Source organism: Prionailurus bengalensis, chromosome A1, assembly GCF_016509475.1.
Source record: "Prionailurus bengalensis isolate Pbe53 chromosome A1, Fcat_Pben_1.1_paternal_pri, whole genome shotgun sequence".
Taxonomy (NCBI): Eukaryota; Metazoa; Chordata; class Mammalia; order Carnivora; family Felidae; genus Prionailurus; species Prionailurus bengalensis.
In genome coordinates, this window is record NC_057343.1 from 88,911,629 (window position 1) to 88,939,394 (window position 27,766).

Genomic DNA, 27,766 nt, shown 5'->3' on the forward strand with positions numbered 1-27,766 from the left:
AGAATCTTAACAGAAGACCATGGGGGAAGTGAAGGGGAAAAAAGTTTCAAACAGAGAACAGAGGAAAAAAAAGTAGTTACAAAACTAGTCACAAATACAGAGAACACTCCGAGGGTTGATGGCAGGGTGGGGGACAGGAGAAAATGGGTGATGGGCATTGAGGAGGGCACTTGTTTGGATGAGGACTGGGTGTGGTATGCAAGTTATGAACCATGGAAATCTACCCCAAAAACATTACATACTGTATGTTAGCCAAATTGACAATAAATTATATTTTAAAAAGTAAATAAAAGTTTAATCCATCTTTAAAAAAAGAATTCTTGGTTCCATATTTTTCCAATTCAGCACAATGTATATATCTGCCACTGTTTTCTGGCTTGCCAAGTTTCTGTGGATAGGTCTGTTGTGAACCTGATCTGTCTTCCCTTGTTGATTAAGGACTTTTTTCCCTTGCTGCTTTTATAATTCTAAAAAACTAATTCTAAGAAACTAATTTGTGGAGTGCCTGGGTAGGTCAGGGGTTGTGGGTTAAGCGTCTGACTTCGGCTCAGGTCATAATCTTATGGTTCTTGAGTTTGAGACCCATGTAGGGCTCTCTGCTGGCCCTGAGTCTGAAGCTTGCTTCAAATTCTGTCTCCCTATCTCTCTTCTCCTTCCCTATGCACACTGTGCACACTTTCTCTATCTCTCAAAAATAAATAAACATTTAAAAACTAAACTGAAATGAAATGAATAAATAAAATAAAATAAAATAAAATAAAATAAACTGATTTGGAAAAGTTTCAAAGAATTTCACACCTCACCACCATGTGGCTCCTGCTGCAATGGGTCACAGTGATGACATACTGCATGTTCTGACATAGGCAGTAGTTCTCAATAGGCCATGTGCTCCCCTTATGTCACATTACCTATTACAGACCAGTGAATTCTTAGAGATGAAAAATAACAAAAATTCCAGGACACAGTGTATTTTGATAACATACAACATCATAAATTGTTCTGAAGAAGGTCTGAAAATACTCTTTTAATGCAAGCCTGAATCTTCAAGCACATAAAATACATTTCTTATGCACAATTCAGCATCACTGGAAAAAATACCCATCGCCAATCCGTGATATACATTTTTTTCCCTGATACACATTTTTAATGAGACCCAAAATCTTTGTTCAAGCTTTCCTACAAGGGCTTCTGCATTTCAGTGGCCATTCATTTTCTGTATCCTTTTTTTGTCACCTGCAGGTGTATCAGAATCTGTAGAATATTTGATAGGGAAATGATACCCATGATGCTATCTGCCTCATTCACAACCAGCATCCCATGCACCTCAGCCCACTATATGCTGTCCAGGATATTTCTCCAGATTACTGTAACTACCAATAAAAATGAAGTACTGTGAGAAGTGCTAAATGGCCTGGGACACTGTTATATCTAGGTTAGTGTAAGTTTTTTTTGTTTTTGTTTTTGTTTTTGTTTTTAGCAGCAAAGTTAATTACATCAGATTTGGAGCAAATATCTACACCTTTCCCTGACTCATGCAATATAGACAAGCCTGATACTTGGTTTTCTACACAGATGTTCAAGTCTCTACTGAAGGGAGTGTCCGGGTGGATGAAGGTGATGTTGTGGTGTGTCCCAAGTGCAAGAGCATCTGGGTCCTGCTTCACAAAGGCAGGCTTTGGTATATCAGACATGCAAACCTGAGGAATTTGAGAATCCATTTGTGGGTAAGCATAGGAAGAGCATTCCCACTTAGAGGATCAACAACTTGCAATGTGTGGATTTTCATTTTTAATCAACAAATATACAGCATGAAAGAGGCTTGCATCTGGAGCTGTATTCACTGAAGGTCAATGTTTCTTGTAAATAAACTCCCTCCATGTTTCCATTTCATGTTCCTCTAATTCATAAGTGTGTACCATGAATGACAGATAGTATCTATGTAGTGGATTTATGAAATCTAGTTGTTAGCATTCCTACAAGACTTTGTTCTGAATTCTCCCACATTTGCACTGCTGGAAAACCATTGGCTTCTAAGGCAAAGATGGCCTTTCTAACTTGTCATGTAGTATGAGAGACCACAAACTTTGAACTGGTTGGACTGATGTGGTGACACTTGTGTGACCTCATGAAGTGCCTGGAAACCCACTTTCTGAGTCTTGCGACTATTCTTCCAACTAGAATTTCTCCAGCGTGCCTGATTCCTGGTCCTGGGGCTGCAGAATGAGGAGGTGGAGGTCAGGGATGATCAGTTCATCTTTGGTGGTGCTCCTCCTGCCTCAGGAGTGGGGAGACCAGGGTGCAGGGGGGATGCTCAGTGGACACTCCTGTGCAGGTGGAGCTGGAGACATGGGAGTGTGCATGGGGAAAGAAGTGGGAATGCTGGGGCGGGGGAGTGGGGGTGCAAGGATAAGGTGAAGGGGATGTGGGGGTATAAGGAGAAGTGAGGGATGCCAGAGAGGGACTGTGGGCACATGGGTGCATGGGGGAACCCAACCAGGCCATGGGTGAGGTGTGACCAATGGAACATGAGGGTGTGCAGAGAGGAGTGGAGCTATGCTGGAGAGGGAATATGGGTGTGTGGAGGTGTAGATAAGGGAATTGGGAGGGTGGGAAGGAAGGAGTGGGGGAAGAGTAGGGGTAATGGGAAGGGGAGACTTGGGATCCAATGGGGCAGTGCAAGTGGGGAATGCAGAGTTGTGAGGGTGCAGGGGGAGGAGGTGGGAGTGGGACTGTGAGGGAAATGGGGGTGATACCCAGGGAATGTGGGCTCAGCGGTGTCTGGAACAGTGTGAGGGTGGAGGCAGGGTGCATGGGGTGCTGGTATTCATGCTTATTAAGGTGGAGAGGCATATGAACCAGGCGCTTGTCAGCCCCTCCACAAAGAAAGAAATCCAGCAGTTCTCCCCCCATTTGTGGGAGTTCTAGCAATGGATCTTTTGCCTTCTGGTTTCTCTTTTCAAATGCAGCTCCTTATCTGTGTCCCAGGGCAGACAAATCTGTTACAGTCCCATAGAACTATCACTCCACACCATGGTTTGTAGGCTGGAAATGGGGTCCCCTGTCTCTGTCTCTCTTGCCTCTGTCTGTGCTGTCTACCTTTCCTTGTACAGAATATATATGGAGGGCCCTCACCTCCTCTTCAGGAGGAAATTCTCTATAAATAGATGTAAATGTGTTGTGTCCATGGAGGTGAGTTTACCTCCTCACCTTTAGTTAGGTGAGTTAGGTCCCTATCTTGGAACCCCGACTTACTTCATAAACTTGCTCAAGTTATTTCACTTTTCAGAGTCCCAGTTTCCTGTCTGTGAAACAGACTTTTTTTTTTTGTTTTTTGAGAATCCAATAGGATTACATATCTAAGGTGACTGGCACACAGTAGGTATTTATTATATGTTTCTTCTTCCTCTTGTCCAACACAGTGATTTCCAAAACAAATGACCCTTGTTTTTGCAGACACAAAATGCTCCTCCCACCCTTGATGTCTGAAATTTCTGAGTAGAGTTTGAAAAGACCCACCCTCTTCCTGGCCTTCGCACCTCACAGGTCGCTTTGGCAACTTTACCCGTGCCAATTGCTTGCTTTCTGTCAATCTAATCACCTGAGATGTGAAAGTGACTGACTTCAGCCTCCTCTATCAATCCTCCTCCTTTTGAGGAAGCTAACTTCAAAATCCATCAAAGTTCATGAATAATTTAGCATCCAAGAGAAATACTAAGAGTTGGACCTTCCCAAGGGTTTTAGAACCCCACTGCTAATAGTTTGATTTTTGGAGAAAATGTCAATAGAGGACCTATGTATGTTTTAGAAGTTGAGTACTAAAGGTTTAACAAAGCTATAATATGGGTTATGAGCATCACACCCTGAAGAGAATTTCCATCAAATCTGGGAGCAGGAGTCAGATGTGAAATGGACATGAACAAAAGGGCATATTTGTTAAGTGTCCACAGTGTAAGCTTCACTGGATCAAGGAATTGATATAGAACTTTTCTGTTAACCTTCTAACAATTTTACAAAGTGGCCATTTCTTGTTTATCCCTGTTTTATAGATGAGGAAAATGACATTGTTTGGGCTTCACTTAACATATAGAGGTGATATAGCATGATGCATAGTAGGAGGCTATAGAGTCTACTGAGCCTGGGTTCACATCATAGCTCCACTGCCTTCTAGCTATGTGACACTGAATGAATTATTGAACCTCTCTGATTCTCAGTCGTGTCATCTACAACATGGAGAAAGCAATGCTTACCTCATAAATTTGCTTGAAGATTAAAATGACATAACAAACCTAAAATCCTTAGCAGTGTTTTTAGCACATGGTAAGCACTCAAGAAGTTCTGTCTATTTTTATTTTTACTAATATGGATGTTATTGCCACAAATTGTGGGCTATATACATGCTTTCATGAAATCTAAATCCTTCTGGATTCAAAATGGGAAGAAATAGAATCATAACCATATCTAAACGAAAGCTGCTCACATTCTTTCCTTCAAGAGTCTTACAATGAATGCATTATGGAGCTAGAAGGCATTATGTTAAGTGAGACACGTCAATCAGAGAAAAACAAATACCATATGATTACACTCATAGGTGGAATTTAGGAAACAAAACAGATGATCATATGGGAAGGGGGGGAAGAGGAGAGAGGGAAACAAATCACTAGAGACTCTTCATTATAGAGAACCAACTGAGGGTTGATGGATGGAGATGGGTGGGAGATAAGCTAGATGGGTGATGGGCACTAAGGACAGCACTTGTGATGAGGACTTGGTATTGTATGTAAGTGTTGAATCACTAAATTATATTCCTGAAACCAATATTGCAATGCATTTTGGCTAAGTAAAATTTAAATTAAAAAAAAGAAAAATATTCTTGACTTTATTTATTAATGCCAGACATGGTTCTGGGCACTGGAAAAACAGAATAAATAAGATAATTCCCTTTAGGGGATTATAGGCCAGAAGAGTAAGGTAAATTCTCTTATTTGCCCCCAAGTTTTCACCTTTCTTTCCTGGACATGGCCCTCCCCGTGGACCACATTTACTTTTCTTTTCAAATGGGTTTGGCTATATGACTTGCTTTTGTCAATGGGATGTGAATGGCATTGTTACAAACAGAAACTTTAAGGATCCAGAGTTTGGAGCCAAGCTTTGCCACAAAGTGGTTGTGAGGTCGTAGGTCAGAAATGGTCTATTCAGAAATAGCTGTGTGTAGACACTGCTTCCATTTTTCTATCAGAATGGAACTCACGTCAGCAGCTGGCCTTGAGTTCTAGAGGAGCCAATGTATGTGAAAAATGTTGACTAAGATGGGCAGGTTGTACTTTCTAAGAGCCATGGAGACCCCTGCTCACCCTTTGGAGAATGCAGTTAGTAGTGTGGTGCAGTGGTAACTATGATCATGAGCTGTGCATCACAAACACCAGGAAACTCTTCTTTTGCATTCCAACACAACTATTTATTTAAAGCTGGTAGACACCTTGAATGTCATGACACTCCCACTCTAGGATCTGACACACACAACAGCCCAGCTTCCCTTCTATGTCCTCCTGGGATAGTAATGTGTGGTGACCTCTCTCCTTTGAAAATGTGGCATGGAAGGCAAAAATTCCAAGGAAGCACTGAATTTGGAAAAAGAATCTTTGAAGCTCAAAGACCTAACCTGCCCCTGACATCTCCACCTCCAATGTGGAAGACCTCTCCTTGTATTGGAGGAGCTCAGTCTATGACTTCTCTGCTCTCAGGGGCTGGGACTCCTCCTTTTGTATCAGCCCCCTCCTCCTCCTGTTGGGCCATGTCCAGGGAGCCCTCTGGCATTGTCTTTCAGTCTTGTCCTTCAGGTATGTGAATTTAAAAAGCAGATTTTTCATACTTTGATGTGCTTTCACACACACTGTGAGGGAATTCTTCAGCTGAGACTTTTTTGGAGAGTTATTTATTACTGTCCCTGTCTCCCTGCCTGTGTTAAAAGCCATTTGTATAAATTTGGGCTTTCAATCAATTCTCTCAAAGCTGTTTCTATGACTTTCATTCCTAAGGACAGCTTCTGAGCTGCAGGCCTTTCTCTGGTCCTTAGTCATGGCAGCCTTTTTTCACTCAGGAGAGAACTCCCCAAATGATAAAGGCTCCCCAAGTGGTGTGTTACCAGGACATCAGGCTGAAGTTGGCCTCAGACCTGTAGGTCATGGATCCATCAGAACCTGGGCACAGTGACCCAGTGTTGGCACTGTACTCTGAATGGCTGCAAGCAACCAGGTCTTGGCATCCAGCCATGAATCACTGACATGTGAGAGGGAACAACCTCTACCTTCCTTACCACCCTGAAAGAGCGGATCTAGGCCGGCTGACTCCATTTTGTTCTGTGTCCTCCATCTTGAGTGACTATGTCCCCAACCTGGCCCCCTTTCCGGGAAAACCGCAGAAAGAAATTCCCGCTCAAACCTCAGACCACGCCTCCTCCCCTTGAATAACTTCCCGCTCACCCATTCAAACTTCCTGTTCAAATCATGCCCGGCAACCTGCGCAATGGGACTCTGACCCTTCCCCAGCCAATAGGCTAAGGCCACGACCATCACCCCACCAACTGTCCCTGGATCCCTATAAAACCTTTGTGCTTTTGAAACTCGCTCTCTCTCTGGCATCTCACTGCTGCATCGGTGCAGGTAGGGGATTGAGCTCAAGCTAGCTTGAATAAAGGCTCTTTGCTTTTGCATCAGACTCAGCTCCCTGGTGGTCTTTGGGGGTCACAAATTCTGGGCATAACACACCGCACACCTGACTCTGCTGGAAGGGGAATTTTTATCTGGGAAGTAGCCTCATTCTGGGTTTGGGTTGTTCTTCCTTCTCTGTGTCCTGACTTTTCGTGTTTCTTACAGAGTCACTGAATGTCTTAGGGTAGAAGGGGCCCTGGGACCAGTTTGTCCCTTTATGGCAATGGTGGGACCACTTGGGGGACAAGAACCTGGTCATGGCCAGGGTTGGCAAGAGGCAGTGGGAGGTTTCTAAGGCCCCTGTCCTCACTGCTTGCAACTTCTGGGTTCACATTCTTGGAAGGCAGCATTGGGTGGGATGGTTGGGGACTCCTACAGCCAGCTCCCTGGACCAGGCAGTGACGCTGAATTGCACAAGCTGAGGAGGTCTCTGGGAATAGCAAGATAAAGCCTGGGGCTGGATTCTAACTATGCATGTTGGTGGGTCTTAGAGGGTGACATAGGGGTAGGCAGTTGACCTTGTTGTGTGGAGGTCTGCAGGGGCACAGAGGTACAGGGGTCCTTCTGTGTGCACTGGAAGTTTCCCTTTGCTGAACAGGGAGTCTGGTGTGGAAACTGTGGAATTAAAGAAGGAAGGTGGGCTGGTGTCCATGGCTCTCTGAGGGCAGGTTGGGGACTGCCCCTTGCTGCATTTGCGGTCAGGAGCCATTGGCAGGGGGAAGGGGAGGGGAGTGGAATCCTATGGGTGCCTGGATTTTATAAAGTCCTGACCCTCCTAACATAACCACAGCACCCTGTATGCAAACACCAGGCTCCTCTCAGTACAGTCTCACGCTTATCTCCGTCCAATCACCAGGTAGCTTTCAGTGCCAGATGGCCTACAGGGTCAATCACCAGATAGCTATCCACTCACCTCAGTTTGTGGACAATCAGCAGACGACTCTCACTGTGGGCTTTCTTCTGTGCCCAACCACCAGGCAGCTTACATCATTGCCTCACACAAGTGGCCAATCAGAAAGCAGCTCTCACTGCAGTCTCCCTCCTGTGTCCAATCACCAAGCTGCCCTCAGCATGGTCTCGCTCATGTGACCAATAACCAGAGGGCTCTCAGCATGGTCCCTCTTATGTGTCCAATCCCCACGTGTCTCTCAGCATGGTCCCTCTCATGTGTTCAGTCACCAGGTGGCTCTCAGCAAAGACTAGCTCATGTGTCCAATCAACAGGTGACTGTCATCACGGTCCCTCTGTTCATTGACCAATCACAAGGTGGCTCCCAGCTTATTCAGGCTTGCATGTCCAATCACCAGGCAGCTCTCACCCCCACTCTCCTGCCCTCATCCTCCGTGGGGCATCTTGGATCCCTCTGTGGAGGGACCAGCAGATGCACATCCTTTCTCAGGGCAGGGCCTTGCTCCTTGTGGTCGACTTCCTGTCCCAGGTGAGAAACTGGAGGGGGGAAAGTGACGTGAGGCTCACAGGGAAAGATGTCCTTGTATCTGGAAACAAAATATCAAGGAGCCAGCAATATTACCAAGAAGTCATAAGAATTCTAATCAACCTTAGTTTATTCATTCATGTAATTAAATTTTGCACTTAAAATTTTTAAATTAGATCTGGAACGTTTTACCCAGTTAAGTTTTGACATTAAAATTAACAGAAAACGGGAGAGGAGGGAAGATGGCAGCATAGGAGGACGCTGGGCTCACCGCACATCCTGCTGATCACTTAGATTCCACCTACACCTGCCTAAATAACCCAGAAAGCCACCAGATGATTAGCAGAACGGAGTCTCCGGAGCCAAGCGCAGACGAGAGGCCCACGGAAGAGGGTAGGAAGGGCAGCGAGGCAGTGCACGCTCCACGGACTGGCAGGAGGGAGCCCGGGTGGAGGGGTGACTCACAGGCCAAGCAGAGCCCCCGAGTCTGGCTTGCAAAAGCGGAGGGGCCGGAAGGATGGAGTGTGTTCCCACAGCAAGCACGACTTAGCGTCTGGGAGGTCATAAGTTAACAGCTCTGCTCAGAAAGCGGGAAGCCTAGAGGACAAAGGGAGGGAGAGCTGCTGAGCCCCCGGACGACAGAGCTCAGTTTGGTGGGGAACAAAGGCGCTCGCCAGAGCCATCTCCCCCGCCCATCCCCCAGCCAAAATCCCAAAGGGAACCAGTTCCTGCCAGGGATCTTGCTTGCTCTGCGCAAACACCCAACTTTGCGCTTCTGCGGAGCCAAACCTCCGGCAGTGGATCTGACTCCCTCCCGCTGCCACAGGGCCCCTCCTGAAGTGGATCACCTAAGGAGAAGAAAGCTAAGCCTACCCATCCTGCCCCTGTGCACCTTGCCTACCCACCCCAGCTAATAAGCCAGATCCCCAGCATCACAAGCCTGGCAGTGTGCAAGCAGCCCAGACGGGCCATGCCAAACCCACAGTGAATCCTGCCCCTAGGAGAGGGGAAGAGAAGGCGCACACCAGTCTGACTGTGGCCCCAGCGGTGGCCTGGGGGCAGACATCAGGTCGGACTGCGGCCCCGACCACCAACTCCAGTTATACACCACAGCACAGGAGAAGTGCCCTGCAGGTCCTCACCACTCCAGGGACTATCCAAAATGACCAAACGGAAGAATTCCCCTCAGAAGAATCTCCAGGAAATAACAACAGCTAATGAACTGATCAAAAAGGATTTAAATAATATAACAGAAAGTGAATTTAGAATAATAGTCATAAAATTAATCGCTGGGCTTGAAAACAGTATAGAGGACAGCAGAGAATCTCTTGCTACAGAGATCAAGGGACTAAGGAACAGTCACAAGGAGCTGAAAAGCGCTTTAAATGAAATGCAAAACAAAATGGAAATGACGGCAGCTCGGATTGAAGAGGCAGAGGAGAGAATAGGTGAACTAGAAGATAAAGTTATGGAAAAAGAGGAAGCTGAGAGAAAGAGAGATAAAAAAATCCAGGAGTATGAGGGGAAAATTAGAGAACTAAGTGATACACTAAAAAGAAATAATATACGCATAATTGGTATCCCAGAGGAGGAAGAGAGAGGGAAAGGTGCTGAAGGGGTACTTGAAGAAATTATAGCTGAACTTCCCTGAACTGGGGAAGGAAAAAGACACTGAAATCCAAGAGGCACAGAGAACTCCCTTCAGCCGTAACTTGAATCGATCTTCTGCACGACATATCATAGTGACACTGGCAAAATACAAGGATAAAGAGAAAATTCTGAAAGCAGCAAGGGATAAACGTGCCCTCACATGTAAAGGGAGACCTATAAGACTCGTGACTGATCTCTCTTTTGAAACTTGGCAGGCCAGAAAGAATTGGCACGATATCTTCAGTGTGCTAAACAGAAAAAATATGCAGCCAAGAATCCTTTATCCAGCATGTCTGTCATTTAGAATAGAAGGAAAGATAAAGGTCTTCCCAAACAAACAAAAACTGAAGGAATTTGTCACCACGAAGCCAGACCTACAAGAGATCCTAAGGGGGATCCCGTGAGACAAAGTACCAGAGACATCACTACAAGCATAAAACATACAGACATCACAATAACTCTAAACCCGTATCTTTCTATAATAACACTGAATGTAAATGGATTAAATGCACCAACCAAAAGACATAGGGTATCAGAATAGATGAAAAAACAAGACCCATCTATTTGCTGTCTACAAGAGACTCATTTTAGACCTGAGGACACCTTCAGATTGAGAGTGAGGGGATGGATAACTATTTACCATGCTACTGGAAGCCAAAAGAAAGCTGGAGTAGCCATACTTATATCAGACAAACTAGACTTTAAATTAAAGGCTTTAACAAGAGATGAAGAAAGACATTATATAATAGTTACAGGGTCTATCCATCAGGAAGAGCTAACAATTATAAATGTCTATGTGCCGAATACCGGAGCCCCCATTATATAAAACAATTACTCATAAACATAAGCAACCTTATTGATAAGAATGTGGTAATTGCAGGGGACTTTAATACCCCACTTACAGAAATGGATAGATCATCTAGACACACAGTCAATAAAGAAACAAGGGCCCTGAATGAGACATTGGATCAGATGGACTTGACAGATATATTTAGAACTCTGCATCCCAAAGCAACAGAATATACTTTCTTCTCGGGTGCACATGGAACATTCTCCAAGATAGATCATATACTGGGTCACAAAACAGCCCTTCATAAGTTTACAAGAATTGAAATTATACCATGCATACTTTCAGACCACAATGCTATGAAGCTTGAAATCAACCACAGGAAAGTCTGGAAAACCCCCAAAAGCATGGAGGTTAAAGAAAACCCTACTAACGAATGAGTGGGCCAACCAGGCAATTAGAGAAGAAATTAAAAAATATATGGAAACAAATGAAAATGAAAATACAACAATCCAAACACTTTGGGACGCAGCGAAGGCAGTCCTGAGAGGAAAACACATTGCAATCCAGGCCTATCTCAAGAAACAAGAAAAATCCCAAATACAAAATCTAACAGCACACCTAAAGGAACTAGAAGCAGAACAGCAAAGGCAGCCTAAACCCAGCAGAAGAAGAAAAATAATAAAGATCAGAGCAGAAATAAACAATATAGAATCTAAAAAAACTGTAGAGCAGATCAACGAAACCAAGAGTTGGTTTTTTGAAAAAATAAACAAAATTGACAAACCTCTAGCCAGGCTTCTCAAAAAGAAAAGGGAGATGACCCAAATAGATAAAATCATGAAGGAAAATGGAATTATTACAACCAATCCCTCAGAAATACAAGCAATTATCAGGGAATACTATGAAAAATTATATGCCAACAAATTGGACAACCTGGAAGAAATGGACAAATTCCTAAACACCCACACTCTTCCAAAACTCAATCAGGAGGAAATAGAAAGCTTGAACAGACCCATAACCAGTGAAGAAATTGAATCGGTTATCAAAAATCTCCCAACAAATAAGAGTCAGGACCAGATGGCTTCCCTGGGGAGTTCTACCAGATGTTTAAAGCAGAGATAATACCTATCCTTCTCAAGCTATTCCAAGAAATAGAAAGGGAAGGAAAACTTCCAGACTCATTCTATGAAGCCAGTATTACTTTGATTCCTAAACCAGACAGAGACCCAGTAAAAAAAGAGAACTACAGGCCAATATCCCTGATGAATATGGATGCAAAAATTCTCAATAAGATACTAGCAAATCGAATTCAACGGCATATAAAAAGAATTATTCACCATGATCAAGTGGGATTCATTCCTGGGATGCAGGGCTGGTTCAACATTCGCAAATCAATCAATGTGATACATCACATTAACAAAAAAAAAAAAAAAGAGAGAAGAACCATATGATCCTGTCAATCGATGCAGAAAAGGCCTTTGACAAAATCCAGCACCCTTTCTTAATAAAAACCCTTGAGAAAGTCGGGATAGAAGGAACATACTTAAAGATCATAAAAGCCATTTATGAAAAGCCCACAGCTAACATCATCCTCAACGGGGAAAAACTGAGAGTTTTTTCCCTGAGATCAGGAACACGACAGGGATGCCCACTCTCACCGCTGTTGTTTAACATAGTGCTGGAAGTTCTAGCATCAGCAATCAGACAACAAAAGGAAATCAAAGACATCAAAATTGGCAAAGATGAAGTCAAGCTTTCGCTTTTTGCAGATGACGTGATATTATACATGGAAAATCCGATAGACTCCACCAAAAGTCTGCTAGAACTGATACAGGAATTCAGCAAAGTTGCAGGATACAAAATCAATGTACAGAAATCAGTTGCATTCTTATACACTAACAATGAAGCAACAGAAAGACAAATAAAGAAACTGATCCCATTCACAGTTGCAGCAAGAAGCATAAAATACCTAGGAATAAATCTAACCAAAGATGTAAAAGATTTGTATGCTGAAAATTATAGAAAGCTTATGAAGGCAATTGAAGAAGATATAAAGAAATGGAAAGACATTCCCTGCTCATGGATTGGAAAAATAAATATTGTCAAAATGTCAATACTACCCAAAGCTATCTACACATTCAATGCAATCCCAATCAAAATTGCACCAGCATTCTTCTCGAAACTAGAACAAGCAATCCTAAAATTCATATGGCACCACAAAAGGCCCCGAATAGCCAAAGGAATTTTGAAGAAGAAGACCAAAGCAGGAGGCATCACAATCCCAGACTTTAGCCTCTACTACAAAGCTGTCATCATCAAGACAGCATGGTATTGGCACAAAAACAGACACATAGACCAATGGGATAGAATAGAAACCCCAGAACTAGACCCACAAATGTATGGCTAACTCATCTTTGACAAATCAGGAAAGAACATCCAATGGAAAAAAGACAGTCTCTTTAACAAATGGTGCTGGGAGAACTGGACAGCAACATGCAGAAGGTTGAAACTAGACCACTTTCTCACACCATTCACAAAAATAAACTCAAAATGGGTAAAGGACCTGAATGTGAGACAGGAAACCGTCAAATCCCTAGAGGAGAAAGCAGGAAAAGACCTCTCTGACCTCAGCCGTAGCAATTTCTTACTCGACACATCCCCAAAGGCAAGGGAATTAAAAGCAAAAGTGAATTACTGGGACCTTATGAAGATAAAAAGCTTCTGCACAGCAACGGAAACAACCAACAAATTAAAAGGCAACCAACGGAATGGGAAAAGATATTTGCAAATGACATATCGGACAAAGGGCTAGTATCCAAAATCTATAAAGAGCTCACCAAACTCCACACCCGAGAAACAAATAACCCAGTGAAGAAATGGGCAGAAAACATGAATAGACACTTCTCTAAAGAAGACATCCAGATGGCCAACAGGCACATGAAAAGATGTTCAACGTCGCTCCTTATCAGAGAAATACAAATCAAAACCACACTCAGGTATCACCTCACACCAGTCAGAGTGGCCAAAATGAACAAATCAGGAGACTATAGATGCTGGAGAGGATGTGGAGAAACGGGAACCCTCTTGCATTGTTGGTGGGAATGCAAATTGTTGCAGCCGCTCTGGAAAGCAGTGTGGAGGTTCCTCAGAAAATTAAAAATAGACCTACCCTATGACCCAGCAATAGAACTGCTAGGAATTTACCCAAGGGATACAGGAATACTGATGCATAGGGGCACTTGTACCCCAGTGTTTATAGCAGCACTCTCAACAATAGCCAAATTATGGAAAGAGCCTAAATGTCCATCAACTGATGAATGGATCAAGAAATTGTGGTTTATATACACAATGGAATACTACGTGGCTATGAGAAAAAATGAAATATGGCCCTTTGTAGCAACGTGGATGGAACTGGAGAGTGTGATGCTAAGTGAAATAAGCCATACAGAGAAAGACAGATACCATATGGTTTCACTCTTATGTGGATTCTGAGAAACTTAATAGAAACCCATGGGGGAGGGGAAGGAAAAAAAAAAGAGGTTAGAGTGGGAGAGAGCCAAAGCATAAGAGACTGTTAAAAACTGAGAACAAACTGAGGGTTGATGGGGGATGGGAGGGATGGGAGGGTGGGTGATGGGTATTGAGGAGGGCACCTTTTGGGATGAGCACTGGGTGTTGTATGGAAACCAATTTGACAATAAATTTCATATATAAAAAAAATTAACAGAAATCTGTTCTCTAGAATCTTTTTCATGAAACTCCTTGAGAATGAAGCATTTTTGCAGGAACACTTTTATGAAAGGTTCTGAGTCAAAGAATAATTGTGAATTGTAAAGGACTTAACATTGGTGTGGTTAAAGGTTTGATTAGAGTTAATTACAGGTCAATTGAAGAAATTTGGTTACTGCAAATATTTTTAAGACAGTAACTAGAATTACAGGTGTTAACAATACATGAGGATGTATTATATCTCTAAGAATTGCATACAGTTTCTGGGATGTTGTTATTAATAGCACTTATCCACATAAATAAAATCTAGGAAGGATTAGAGTCACCTGTTTTACGATACTTCCTGTATAATTTAACATGATTAAATAGCCTAATTAAGTTGAACATGTCCGTTTTTATAGGAGAAAGAATAAATTCATTTTGATCTTAACCAGCTTGACCACACACTAAAATTTGTTCTGAAAGATTCCTTTTCCACAACACTTCTACAATGTTTTTAAATTCAGATTTTTCCTAAGTTTTCCCTCTTTAAATAATCACCCTCACTTTAGGAAACAATTGCTTTTTTTCTTTTCTTCAACATACAATGATTTCCTTTGCTTTTCTTTAACTAAAGCATTCATCCAATTTTTCTCCAAGGATAGATGCCTTCTTTATTCATTCTAGTAGCTTCAACCGGATATAGAATTTTTAACCCTTAATTCCTAACAGAACTAAGTGGTAAGCAATTATGAACTATGGGCTGCACCACCATCTGTTCGAAGGGAAATTTTTTGAATATATTTCCTGAATCCTAGAAACGTGTGCTTCTTCAGTACAATCTTTCATTAAAGCACAAGACATGTTTACTAAGAGACCCAAATTTATCTTTAGTTTCTCTGTATTGATGAAGTCAAAAGTAGGTAAACCTGTCTTCAATATTGAAAGTTTCATTATTTCATGCTATTGGAAATGATCCAGATATGCAGTAGATAATTTAACTTAAGCCTTAAATTCTCTCTAATTGAAGATTTCAGGTTACCAAAAAGATTTGAGGAAACTATATAAAAATTGTTCCTATAAATTCTGGTGTGATGTCAGAGTGAAGTGGACACAGTGGGCCTGGAGGTGAGTGAGGTTGTGGCCACTGCTGAGGGATGAGATGGCTCTGGGTCAACGTGGAGGTCCTGGGAAACAGCTGGATGAAAATGCAGGTGCCCATGTTCCATCCTATCACAGGGAATGACCCACTCTGGAGGTGGGGAACATGCTTTCATGTGCTGCTGATGGGATACAAGGGCTGAGACATGCTGGCAAGGATCTAGTGGGTGAACAGGCCACAGCATTGAGTGAGGCTAAGTCACACCAGGCTCCTTTGCTTACCTGCAGGGGACTCTGGGGACTCACATCACCTGACACTATTCCTCAAGGTGTAGGTGGACACTGATGTGGAGACTGCTGTGCAAGAGGAAGTGAGGTGTCAGGTGAACACTGGCACCTGCAGACCTGGAGGTCCCCTGGAGCTAATTTCCCACCGCTCACCTGCCCCTCCTTGGTGAGGCCAGGACCACCCACAGCCTGCCATTCTCCCTGCTGTGACACCTTAACAGAAGGTGAATCTATATGTCCTCAGGGCTGAGTCTGCTGATGCAGCATCCCAGACATGCCTGGGGAACTGGTGGTCTTGGTCTGCTGTGTGTCCAGGCAGAGACAAGTAGGGAGGTGGGCAGGGCAGTCTTTCCTCTTCACTGTTAGACTTTGAGTGTCAACAATCAACTGTGGGTCGAAGGCCACCATCTGTGCCAGCATCACAGTTGTCCCTGCATCCTAAAGAACACAAATTCCATGTGATCTCAATGTCGTGTGTCCCCTAGACGAGACCCAGGGAGTTCTTGGGAACCAGAGCATCGGGTAATCAGATCTCCTGGACTCTTTCTCAGAAGGTTTTTTCCTGGTCATAAAGTGACAATTCAACAAATCAGGAGGTTTCACTGCTGCTGCCAAGATCATTTACATTAATGACTTGTTCCTTTTGGAAATGTAAATGGAAGCCTGGTGCACAAAATTACTATTTTACAAAGACAACAGAGTGAGGAAGGAAACCAGGAACAAGGAATCCATCTAATTCTGACTCATCAGCAGGCCACCTGCTCCTCCTGCCCACTGCACCTGAACGATGACCCCAGGTGAAATTTTTGCTCTTCAAGGTGTCAGGAGAAAGGGACTGGGTTTTCATTTAGCAGTTCATTCTGAAGACCTCTGTCCAAGGAGATCGGGTGCCTCGTGTCAGCAACACACAACTGACTATGAGGAAGAGACAAGGCCTCAAGCTAAGGATCCCAAATTCATGGTGCTCTTGCATGCTTCTCCTCCTCATGCATGCTTGGTCGTGGTGGGTTTTGGACTCTGAAAGCCCAGATCTATTAGTGCCCAGGGGTAGCCATGGGTTCCCTTGAGCCCTGGTAGTGGCCAGACCCCTTTCATCCTGAGGGTGGGGGCTCCATGCTGGGGGACAGATTGAGACCTATCACCATACCCCATATCCAAATCCTATATCCTGAAATTTCCGGTGGCCCCTCCCTGACTGCACAGGGTGGGGACTCCAGGTTCTGGTGCTGATGCTGACAGTGCTGGAAGTCCCACAGGGTCCAGTCTGGGTCTGTTAGTAGATATGTAGGTGGAGGAGTGCTGGGGGCTGAGGGGCCAACCTGGCTCTGGGTGAGTGAGACTCTGATATTGGCTCTCAGTACAGCTGAGATCCCTTTCTCCCAGTAGAGGATTCAACAGGGGCCAGAGGCTGCAGTCCATTACTCACTATATGAGCAGTGCTCTTCACAGGAAGATCTTCACCCACAGCTGGCACAGACACCTGGCTTCAGCCCCACTAAGGCTGAAAAGTCACAAGGCATTCAAGGCTTTCCCTAAATGATTATGTGGTTGAAGAAACATGGGAGCAGAGATGATGACAGACAGGGGAAATTTAACTTACAAGATAAAGGGCACTAGAGTAGTTAAAATAGCTACCTGTTCATTACCCAAGGTGAGAAGCCAGTTAACCTGCCATTCCACCCACCTTTGTCCAAGCTCTTGTTATGCCCAGTGGCTTGTGCTGAAGGAAGCGGAAAGCCTGGGAGGTGGGGAGATGCCAGTTCATGGACTGTCCTGTCCTGTATGGATACAGAGACATCTCCAGCCTCATCCTGTGTCTGCAGTGTCCTCACAGCTGTCCTGGCTGGAAAAACTGCTTCCCCATTGGTCTGCAAGTCCACCTGCAAAACAAGCCAGAGGCTGTACCCTGTATGGTCACCATCCGATTCTGGAGAGTTCTGGGAAGAAGTTACTCTTGCGTCCTCCAAGGCCAGCTAGCCAGAGGCTCAGGGAGCCCTCGGGGTGACCTACATGGCAGGCACTTTAGCTCCTGAACCACTAAGTGTCCTTAGTGAGCTAACTATGCAGAGTAGTCCATGCAGCAGGCTGCAGAGGCCCAGGATGCATGAGCTGGAGGTTGAACACTGAGCCCAAAGAGGGACACGAGGGCACCAGTGGTCACCTCATCCCACCTGCTGCGCTGAGGAGTATGGATTGAGACGTGGCCATAAGCAGTGCATATTTGATGTCTGTGTGAAACACTCAGAGTCTGAAATGTGCCCAACATGTGTGGTCCTGGGTCTCTCACAGTTGTGAATTACTCCCCAACCCCATACCATGGTCCTGTCCTGAAGCTCTATCTGCCCAGGTCTCATGTCCATTTGGATTTAATGCATGCTTTTCCCAATAACAAATCAGGCACACTCCGGGTTCAGGGCAGTACCCTATCCTGTTCATCAGGACAATGGTTTTAGGCACAGACACTTAATAAAGATTTGGGTGTCAGTGTGGACCTGGGATGAACAGCTACTGTCCAGATAAAACTCTATATCTCATAGAACTAGATTGAGTTAGACTGTATATTTCAACATGACTCTTTCTAAAGAGCAAGGCATTAATTAGTGAAAAATACCTACTGAACACTGACCAGATTATGGGGTTCAGTTCCTGTTCTCCTGGAGGTAATGTTCTGGGAGAAAGAACACAGTGAAGTGAGCCACTTGCAATGACTCCTGGGGCCAGCGTGTTAGCTCAGGGGTAGGACAGAGGGTGCTGTGTGATGGGCTAGTTTGTGGAGGGATACCTTCTCTGAGGGTTCCTGAGGGAACCCCAGTGAGTGCTGGCACATGGAGATGGGGAGGAACACTTCAGCAGAGATAACTAGTGATAGGGGGTGACTGCAGTTCTGGTGGGGTCTATTATGTGGGGTAGAATGAGGAACCTGGGTCCTGGAATCCACAGGAAAGTCTGAGCAAGGACAGGTAGGATACACGGAATTTGCTCAGCTTTCACTTAGGCTCCCTCATGGAGAAAAGCTGCCCAGGTATACAGGAGCAAAGCCAGGGAGGTGTGTACAGGAAGATCGTCCACCAGGATGCTTTGGTTTGGGGCATGACCAGGTAGGAGAATGAGGCCATTTGATGAAGAGGAGTTGGGGTTACCATCAATATGGATTTGTATAGCAATACCCCACAGTGTGTTCTTCATTTTCACAGCAGAAAGCAGGGGTCTATGAGTCTTCTACAAGTTGTGGTGCAACCATGCTCCTCCTTCAGGTTCACTGTCCTGGGACACCCTCACAACCCTGTTTCTGGTGTGTCTAACTGGGCATCACTTCAACTGAGTCTGGATCAGCCCCTCCATCCCTCCACCCTGCTATGCAGTCCTCCCACTGCTGCCACACTGAGGAGGGCAGCATGAAGAAGCTGAACTCATGTTCACCTTTCCCAGGTGGAATTGAACTGTCTGACTTTGAGAAGTGGTTGAAGACATCACTTCCATTTCAGGAATCCCACTCTTTGCAGGAAAGGTTCAGGGTTAATTTTGGCCAAAAAAAAATCCCAAAGATATGTTTTACTTAGCTTAGAATGAATGGACTCCCTAATCTTTGGATCAGACTGATGGTCTGTAGGGGGATGTGTTCTGGTAGAGACAGACTTGGATTGAAATGAATGGTACACACAGTGGGAGGTACAAGGATATTTTCATCTTAATTGGGATGATCTAAAAATTTAACTTATTCCAGCCACTCTGTGTCACGTGGGTTCTCCAGTGCACATGTAGAGGCTGGATTTGTTTAAACATAGCAAGAGTTAACCACTAGGAATAAAGAACTTGGGGTTTGGAGACCAGAGATGGTTGGACCTGGGCTGGGAATGGTCCTGGGTGTATGCCTTAAGGGGGAACCCTCCTGTAGACCCCTAGTCCTGTAGTCAATGGTGAGAGGTCCACATCCCCTAGCTGGTGCAAACATAGATGTCAGAGGACCACACACCTGCTTCAGGTTCATGCAGAGAGAGGAAGAGACTGGTCTTTAGGCATCCAGGTGAGCTGACCAACAGGCTATTCTCCTTTTGTGACTCCACGGTGGTGTTGGTGATGAAGGCAAAGGTCATTCCCAAGCAGGCATTTGGGGAGGGTGGGTAGAAAGGAGTGTGTCCCATCTCACTCAAGTCAGCACACCTGCTCAGGGCTCACCCCCACTCCTGACCTGATCTCTATCGGCAGGTCCTGGGGGATGGTACCCAGGCTGAGGACACTTGAAGGAGGGGTCACCTTGCTTTTAATTTTGACAAAGCCCAATGTCAATACCAACTGTCCCAGTAAAGTCCATCCTTTTCTTTTTTTATTTTATTTTTTTATATTTATTTATTTATTTATTTATTTATAAGTCCATCCTTTTCTATTTCTTTCAGTGTAAACTAAACTTCTCAAATGTTCTCAACACACAGAACACACTTCCAACCTCCCCACTGGCTCCTGAAAGCAGCAGTCCTCTTACCATATCAGGCACCATCCGTCTTAGAAATGCCAGTCTCTTTCCTCCCAAGTCCCCCTAAAGTTTACCTTTTTCCAAAGAACCAGGTTATTCTTGGATATTCTCAGTTTTTTCCAAGGAGCACACTGCCTTGAGCTTCACCCAGGTACAATTGGCACTATGCTCTCCCCCATCTCAGCTGTAGCCACAGGCAGGCTCCAGTCCATTGGAACACATAAGGCACTTGATCTCCCACACAGTCCCTAAATGTAAAAGGGACCATCTCCAGGAAGAAGCTGTACCTCAAACCTGACTTTCCTATTTCCTTCTATCCCATTAATGACAGATTATCAGCTCTGCCTTTTAGAAGTGGCCACACTCTTCCATATCCATAGACAGCCTCCAGTTTCCCAGAAGCACCTGTTCCCTCCTTCCCCTTCTCTACCTTGCTGTGTCCAGCCACCCCTCCACCTGGAGCCGCCAGTAGGAATCCATATGTCTTCCCCAATCCCTGCAGTTCTTTTGTGGTTCAGAACGGAGTCAACATTCACGTGACTCCCTCAAGTTTCTCCCTGCTTCCATAACCCTACAGGATCTCACCAGAGGGAGGGTATGGTTCCATGTCTCCTATCTCCACCTGCTTCCCTGAATGTCTTGTCATATTTGATCTTAGAAGGGTTCCATCAGACAGGAACCTATAGTCAGGAAATACCTGCTGTAGTGGCCAGAGTTTGGAGACTTCACATCAGGATCCAACCTCAAGTTTAGCAACCATCTGTCTGGGAGGTCTCAGGCTAGAAATGTTTTATGCTGAAATACTTGTATACAGACATACTGCTTATCCTTTCCTTTCTGTTAGAATGGTGTTAAACTAAGCAGTTGGATGTGGATTCTAGAAGTCAATGTATTGGGAAATGTTGATGGAGACAGGCAGGTTGTGCCCAGTGTCAGCTCTCTGTAGTTCACTGACACTTTTTCAGATCCATGGAGACCCCTGCACATGATCAGGACAATGTGATTACTCATAACACACATTAGTAACTGCAAGCCAAAATGCACATCAGTATCACCCAGGGATTGTTTTTCTTAAATTAATTATTCTGAAATGATAATTTAACATTATTTATTTAATCCTCATATAAATTTTAAAGTCATGTCACTCCTCCACTCCTGGAGATGATCACACTTTTCCCACCTCCCCTTTTATATTTTCTAGAGTGCATGGGTGAAGAAACATTAGTCTACTGTGCTCAGGGCCTGAGTCTCCTCTGCAAATTTCTCCAAACCCTACCCCCTGCCCCCCGCCTGATGTCTGGATATGAGTTTTTGGGTTTTTTTTTTGAAATACAACATTTAATTTTATTTAATCTATAGCTTTTAGCCAATAAAATAGAAATTATGATTTTGTTTTTTTCTATTTTTTGACAGTACATTTTATTTATTTATTTATTTATTTATTTATTTATTTATAATTTATTATGAGATTGGTTTCAATACAACACCCAGTGCTCATCCAAAAGGTGCCCTCCTCGATGCCCATCAACCAATTTCCCATATTCCCCAACTCCTATCATCCCTCAGTTTTTTCTCAGTATTTAAGTATCTTATGGTTTGCCTCCCTCCCTCTCTGTAACTTTTTCCCCCCTTCTCCTCTCCCCTGGTCTTCTGTTAAGTTTCTCAGGATCTACATATGAGTGAAAACATATGGTAACTGTCTTTCTCTGCCTGACTTATTACACTTAGCATATTACCCTCCAGTTCCATCCACGTTGCTACAAATTGGCCAGATTTCATTTGTTCTCATTGCCAAGTAGTATTCAATTGTATATATAAACCACATCTTTACCATTCATCAGTTGATGGACATATAGACATATAGACTCTTTCCATAATTAGGCTGTTTCCATAATTAGGCATTGGGATACCAGTGCCCCTATGCATCAGAACTCCTATATATCTTGGATAAATTCCTAGCCGTGCTATTGCTGAGTCATAGGCTGGACCTATTTTTAATTTTTTGAGGAACCTCCACACTGTTTTCCAGAGCGGCTGCACCAGTTTTCATTCCCACCAACAGTGCAAGAGGGTTCACATTTCTCCACATCCTCTCCAGCATCCATAGTCTCCTTATTTGTTAACTTTACCCACTCTGACCTGTGTGAGCGAGTATCTCAGTGTGGTTTTGAATTGTATTTCCCTGATGAGGAGTAATGTTGAGCATCTTTTCATGTGTCTGCCATCTGGATGTCTTCTTTAGAGAAGTGTCTATTCATGTCTTTTGCCCATTTCTTCATTAGATTATTTGTTTTTCAGGTGTGGAGTTTGGTGAGTTTTTTAAAGATTTTGGATACTAGCTGTTTATCTGATATGTCATTTGCAAATATCTTTTCCCATTCAGTCAGTTGCCTTATAGTTTTGTTGATTGTTTCCTTTGCAGTGCAGAAGCTTTTTATCTTCATGAGGTCTCAATAGTTCATTTTTGCTTTCAATTCTCTGGCCTTTGGAGATGTGTAGAGCAAGAAATTGCTGTGGCTGAGGTCAAAGAGGTTTTTTCCTGCTTTTTTTCTCTAGGGTTTTGATGGTTTCCTGTCTCACATTCAGGTCCTTCATCCATTTTGAGTTTATTTTTGTAATTGGTGTAAGAAAGTGGTCTAGTTTCATCCTTCTGCATGTTGCTGTCCACTTCTCCCAGCACCATTTCTTAAAGAGACTGTCTTATTTTTCCATTGGATACTCTTTACTGCTTTGTCAAAGATTAGTTGGCCATATACTTGTGGGTCCAATTCTGGGGTCTCTATTCTATTCCATTGTGCTATGTGTCTGTTTTTGTGCCAATACCATACTGTCTTGATGATGACAGCTTTGTAGTACAGGCTAAAATCTGGGATAGTGATGCCTCCCACCTTGGTTTTCTTCTTCAAAATTACTTTGGCTATTCAGGGTCTTTTGTGGTTCCACACACATCTTAGGATTGTTTGTTCTAGCTTCGAGAAGAATGCTGGTGCAATTTTGATTGGTATTGCATTGAATGTGTAGATTGCTTTGGGTAGTACTGACATTTTAACAATATTTATTCTTCCAATCCGTGAGCATAGAATGTTTTTTTCATTTCTCTGTATCTTCTTCAATTTCCTTCATAAGCTTTCTATAGTTTTCAGCATACAGAACTTTTACTGCTTTGGTTAGGTTTATTCCTAGGTATTTTATGATTCTTCGTGCAATTGTGAATGGGGCCAGATTATTTATTTCTCTTTTTCCTGCTTTATTATTGGTGTATAAAAATGCAACTGATTTATGTACATTGAATTTGTACCCTGCAACTTTGCCAAATTCAGGTATCAGTTCTAGAAGACTTTTGGTGTAGTCTGGCGGGTTTTCCATGTAGAGTATCATGTCTTCTGAGAATAGTGAAATTTTGACTTTACCTTTGTGCCAATTTTTATGCCTTTTATTTCATTTTGTTGTCTGATTGCTGCTGCTAGGACGTTCAACACTATTGAACAACAGCAATGGGAGTGGACATCCCTGTTTTGCTCCTGATCTCAGGGGGAAAGCTCTCAGTTTTTCCACATTATCGATGATATTAGCTGTGGGATTTTCATAAATCGCCTTTATAATGTTTAAGTATGTTCTATGCAGACTTTCTTGAGGGTTTTTATTAAGAAGGGTGTTGAATTTTGTCAAATGCTTTTTCTGCATCTATTGACAGAATCATATGACTCTTATCTTTTCTTTTATTAATGTGATGTATCACATTGATTGATTTACAAATATTGAACCAGCCCTGCAGCACAGGAATGAATCCCACTTGATCATGGTGAATAATTCTTTTTATATCCTGTTGGAATTTGATTTCCTAGTATCTTGCTGAGAATTTTACATCCATATTCATCAGGGATATTGGCCTGTAGTTATCTTTTTTTTTTTCTGGGTCTCTGTCTGGTTTGGGAATCAAAGTAATGCTGGATTCATAGAATGAGTCTGGAAGTTTTCCTTCTGTTTCAATTTTTTGGAAAAGCTTGAGAAGGATAGGTATTCTCTCTGCTTTAAATGTCTGGTAGAAGCCATCTGGTCCAGGACTCTTATTTCTCAGGAGATTTTTGATGACTGATTCAATTTCTTCATTAGTTATGGGTATGTTCAAATTTTTTATTTCTTCCTGTTTGAGTTTTGGAAGTGTGTGAGAGTTTAGGAATCTGTCCATTTCTTCCAGGTTGTCCAGTTTGTTGGAATATAATTTTTCATAGTATTACCTGAAAATTGCTTGTATTTCTGAAGGATTGGTTGTAATAATTCCATTTTATTCATGATTTTATCTATTTGAGTCATCTCTCTTATCTTTTTGGAAGTCTTGGCTAGAGGTTTATCAATTTTGTTTATTTTTTCAAAAAACAACTCTTGGTTTCATTAATCTGCTGTACTATTTTGGATTCAATGTTGTTTATTTCTGCTCTGATCTTTATTATTTCTCTTCTTCTGCTGGGTTTGGGGTGTCTTTGATATTATGTTTCTAATTTCTTTAGGTGTGACGTTAAATTTTGTATTCGGGATTTTCTTGTTTCTTGAGATAGGCCTAGATTGCAATGTATTTTCCTCTTAGGACTTCCTTCGCTGCATCCCAAAGCTTTTGGATTATTGTATTTTCATTTTCATGTGTTTCCATATATTTTTAACTTCTCCTCTAATTGTCTTGTTGGCCCATTAATACTTTAGTAGGGTGTACTTTAACCTCCATGCTTTTGGAGGTTTTCCAGACTTTTTCCTGTGGTTGATTTCAAGTTTCATAGCATTGTGATCTGAAAGTGTGCATGGTATGATCTCAATTCTTCTACTCTTATTAAGGGCTGTTTTGTGACCCAGTATGTGATCTATCTTGGAGAATGTTCCATATGCACTTGAGAAGAAAGTATATTCTGTTGTTTTGGGATGCAGAGTTCTAAATATATCTGTCAAGACCATCTGGTCCAATGTATCATTCAGGGCTCTTGTTTCTTTATTGATCCTGTGTCTAGATGATCTATCCATTGTTGTAAGTGGGGTATTAAAGTCCCCCTGCATTTACTGCATTCTTATCAATAAGGTTGCTTATGTTTGTGATTGTTTTATATATTTGGGAGCTCCCGTATTCAGCGCATAGACATTTATAATTGTTAGCTCTTCCTGATGGATAGACCCTGTAATTATTCTATAATGTCCTTCTTCATCTCTTGTTACAGCCTTTAATTTAAAATCTAGTTTGTCTGATATAAGTGTGGCTACTCCAGCTTTCTTTTGACTTCCAGTAGCATGATAGATAGTTCTCCATCCCCTCACTTTCAATCTGAAGGTGTCCTCAGGTCTAAAATGAGTCTCTTGTAGACAGCAAATAGATGGGTCTTGTTTTTTTTATCCATTCTGATACCCTATGTCTTTTGGTTGGTGAATTTAGTCCATTTACATTCAGTGTTATTATTGAAAGATATGGGTTTAGAGTCATTGTGATGTCTGTAGGTTTCATGCTTACAGTGATGTCTCTGGTACTGTGTGGTCCTTACAACATTTCATTCATAGAATCCCCCTTAGAATTTCTTGTAGGGCTGGTTTAATAGTGATGCATTCTTTCAGTTTTTTGTTTGTTTGGGAAGACCTTTATCTCTCCTTCTATTCTGAATGACAGACTGACTGGATAAAGGTTTCTTGGCTGCACATTTTTCCTGTTCATCACATTGAAGATCTCCTGCCATTCTTTTCTGGCCTGCCAAGTTTCAGTAGATAGGTCTGCTACTACCCTTATGTGTTTACCTTTGTATGTTAAGGCCTGTATATCCCTAGCTGCTTTCAGAATTCTCTCTTTATCCTTGTATTTTGTCAGTTTCACTATCATATGTCATGCAGAAGATCGATTCAAGTTATGTCTAAAGGGAGTTCTCTGTGCCTCTTGGATTTCAATACCTGTTTTCTTCCCCAGATAGGAGAAATTCTCAGCTATGATTTGTTCAATTACAACTTCAACCTCTTTCTCTCACTCGTCTTCTGAATTCCCTATGATACAGATATTGTTCTCTTTGATTGCATCACTTTGCTCTCTAATTCTCCCCTCATACTCATGGATTTTCTTATCTATTTTTCCTAGCTCCTCTTTTTCCATAATTTCATCATCCAATTCACCGATTCTCCCCTCTGCCTCTTCATCCCACTTTGTGGCTACCTAAATTTTGTTTTGTACCTCATTTATAGCATTTTTTTAATTCATCATGACTGGTTTTTAGTCCCTTGATCTCTGTAGCAATAGATTCTCTGCTGTCCTCTATGCTTTTTTCAAGCCCAGCAATTAATTTTATAACTATTAATCTAAATTCATGTTCAGTTATATTGCTTAAGTCAGTTTTGATCAATTTGTTATCTATCATTACTCCCTGGAATTTCGTTTGAGAATTCTTCCATTGCATCATTTTGGCTAGTTTTCTGTCCCTTATGCATTTTAAACAGCTTGTTGTGTGCTCTACTACTGTGAGCACTGCTATGTCAAAGGGGGTCATACACTGTCCATTGCCTGGCCCCTGTGGAGGTGTTTTTTGGAGATTGTAACTTGCTCTCTGTTTTTGTGACTTTGGTTATTTTATTACCCTAGTTTTAGTGATATATTGGATCCTCCATCAGGTGTGTTTTCATTTGTTCCTTGGAGTAGCCCTGTAAAGGATAACAAAGAGACAGACAAACAGGAGATAAAAACACACAAACATGCAAACAAATAACACAAACAAATAGGCAAAAACAAAAAAACTAAAAAATAAAGCAAAAAAACAAAAAACACTGACTATAAGTAAAGAACAGGGTGGAAGCAGTGCTGATATAAGAGCACATACAAAGAGAGAAATGATAGGAGCAGGGACAAAGAAAAAATAAACATTGCTTAGGCAGAGAGACTAAAAGGCTTAATCCAGAGAGACAGAAAGGAAAATAAAGAAGGAGGTGGGGAAAACTAAACGAAGATAAAGTTACCCAGACAGAGAAACTATACTGCTTGATTATTTCAGAGAGAGAGAAAGGAATGTAAAGAAGGAGGTGTAGAACATGTATCAAGAGAATGGATTAAATATATCTGTTTAGACAAACCACTATCCAGAGTAACCAGCCCAGAGGAGGGAACAGATAAGGAGGAGAAATGAGTGGTGTGTGTGAGAATATACCTATATATCCAGAATTGACCTAGAGTTAATCCAGGCAATGCTGCATCACCAGACTAGAGGAGCTGTCTGCAGGGTCTGTCCAGCTCCAGTTGATACCCAGTTACCCAGTGGGAAGGGGTGTTGTTTGGTGTAGTGTGGACCCACCTCCACTATGGGTCCTGGAACTGATCCCTGAGGCCCCGCCTTGGTGGTGCTGGGGGTGGGGGGAAATGGAAATTCCCCAATCTCTTCTCCACAGACCCAGAAACTGTGCACTCCATTTGAGTCATCCTCACTGTGCTGCAGGCACAGATGGGGTGGTCCTCACTCCTCCAACTCCCTTGACCCTTCACTTGGCTAGGATTCAAAGTCCCACTCCGTGCACTCTGGCACTGGGGAAGCACCTCTCAGCGTGGCTGATATGTGGTCCCAGTTGACTTTGTGCTGCCACACTTCAGGGAGGACCGCCTTCTCCTACCGCAT

At 42.9% G+C, this 27,766-nt stretch overlaps 1 pseudogene; it reads right to left on the reverse strand.

Moving 5' to 3' along the window:
- Positions 1 to 1,206: 1,206 nt before the first annotated feature.
- LOC122479291 lies at positions 1,207 to 27,766 on the reverse strand (annotated as a pseudogene).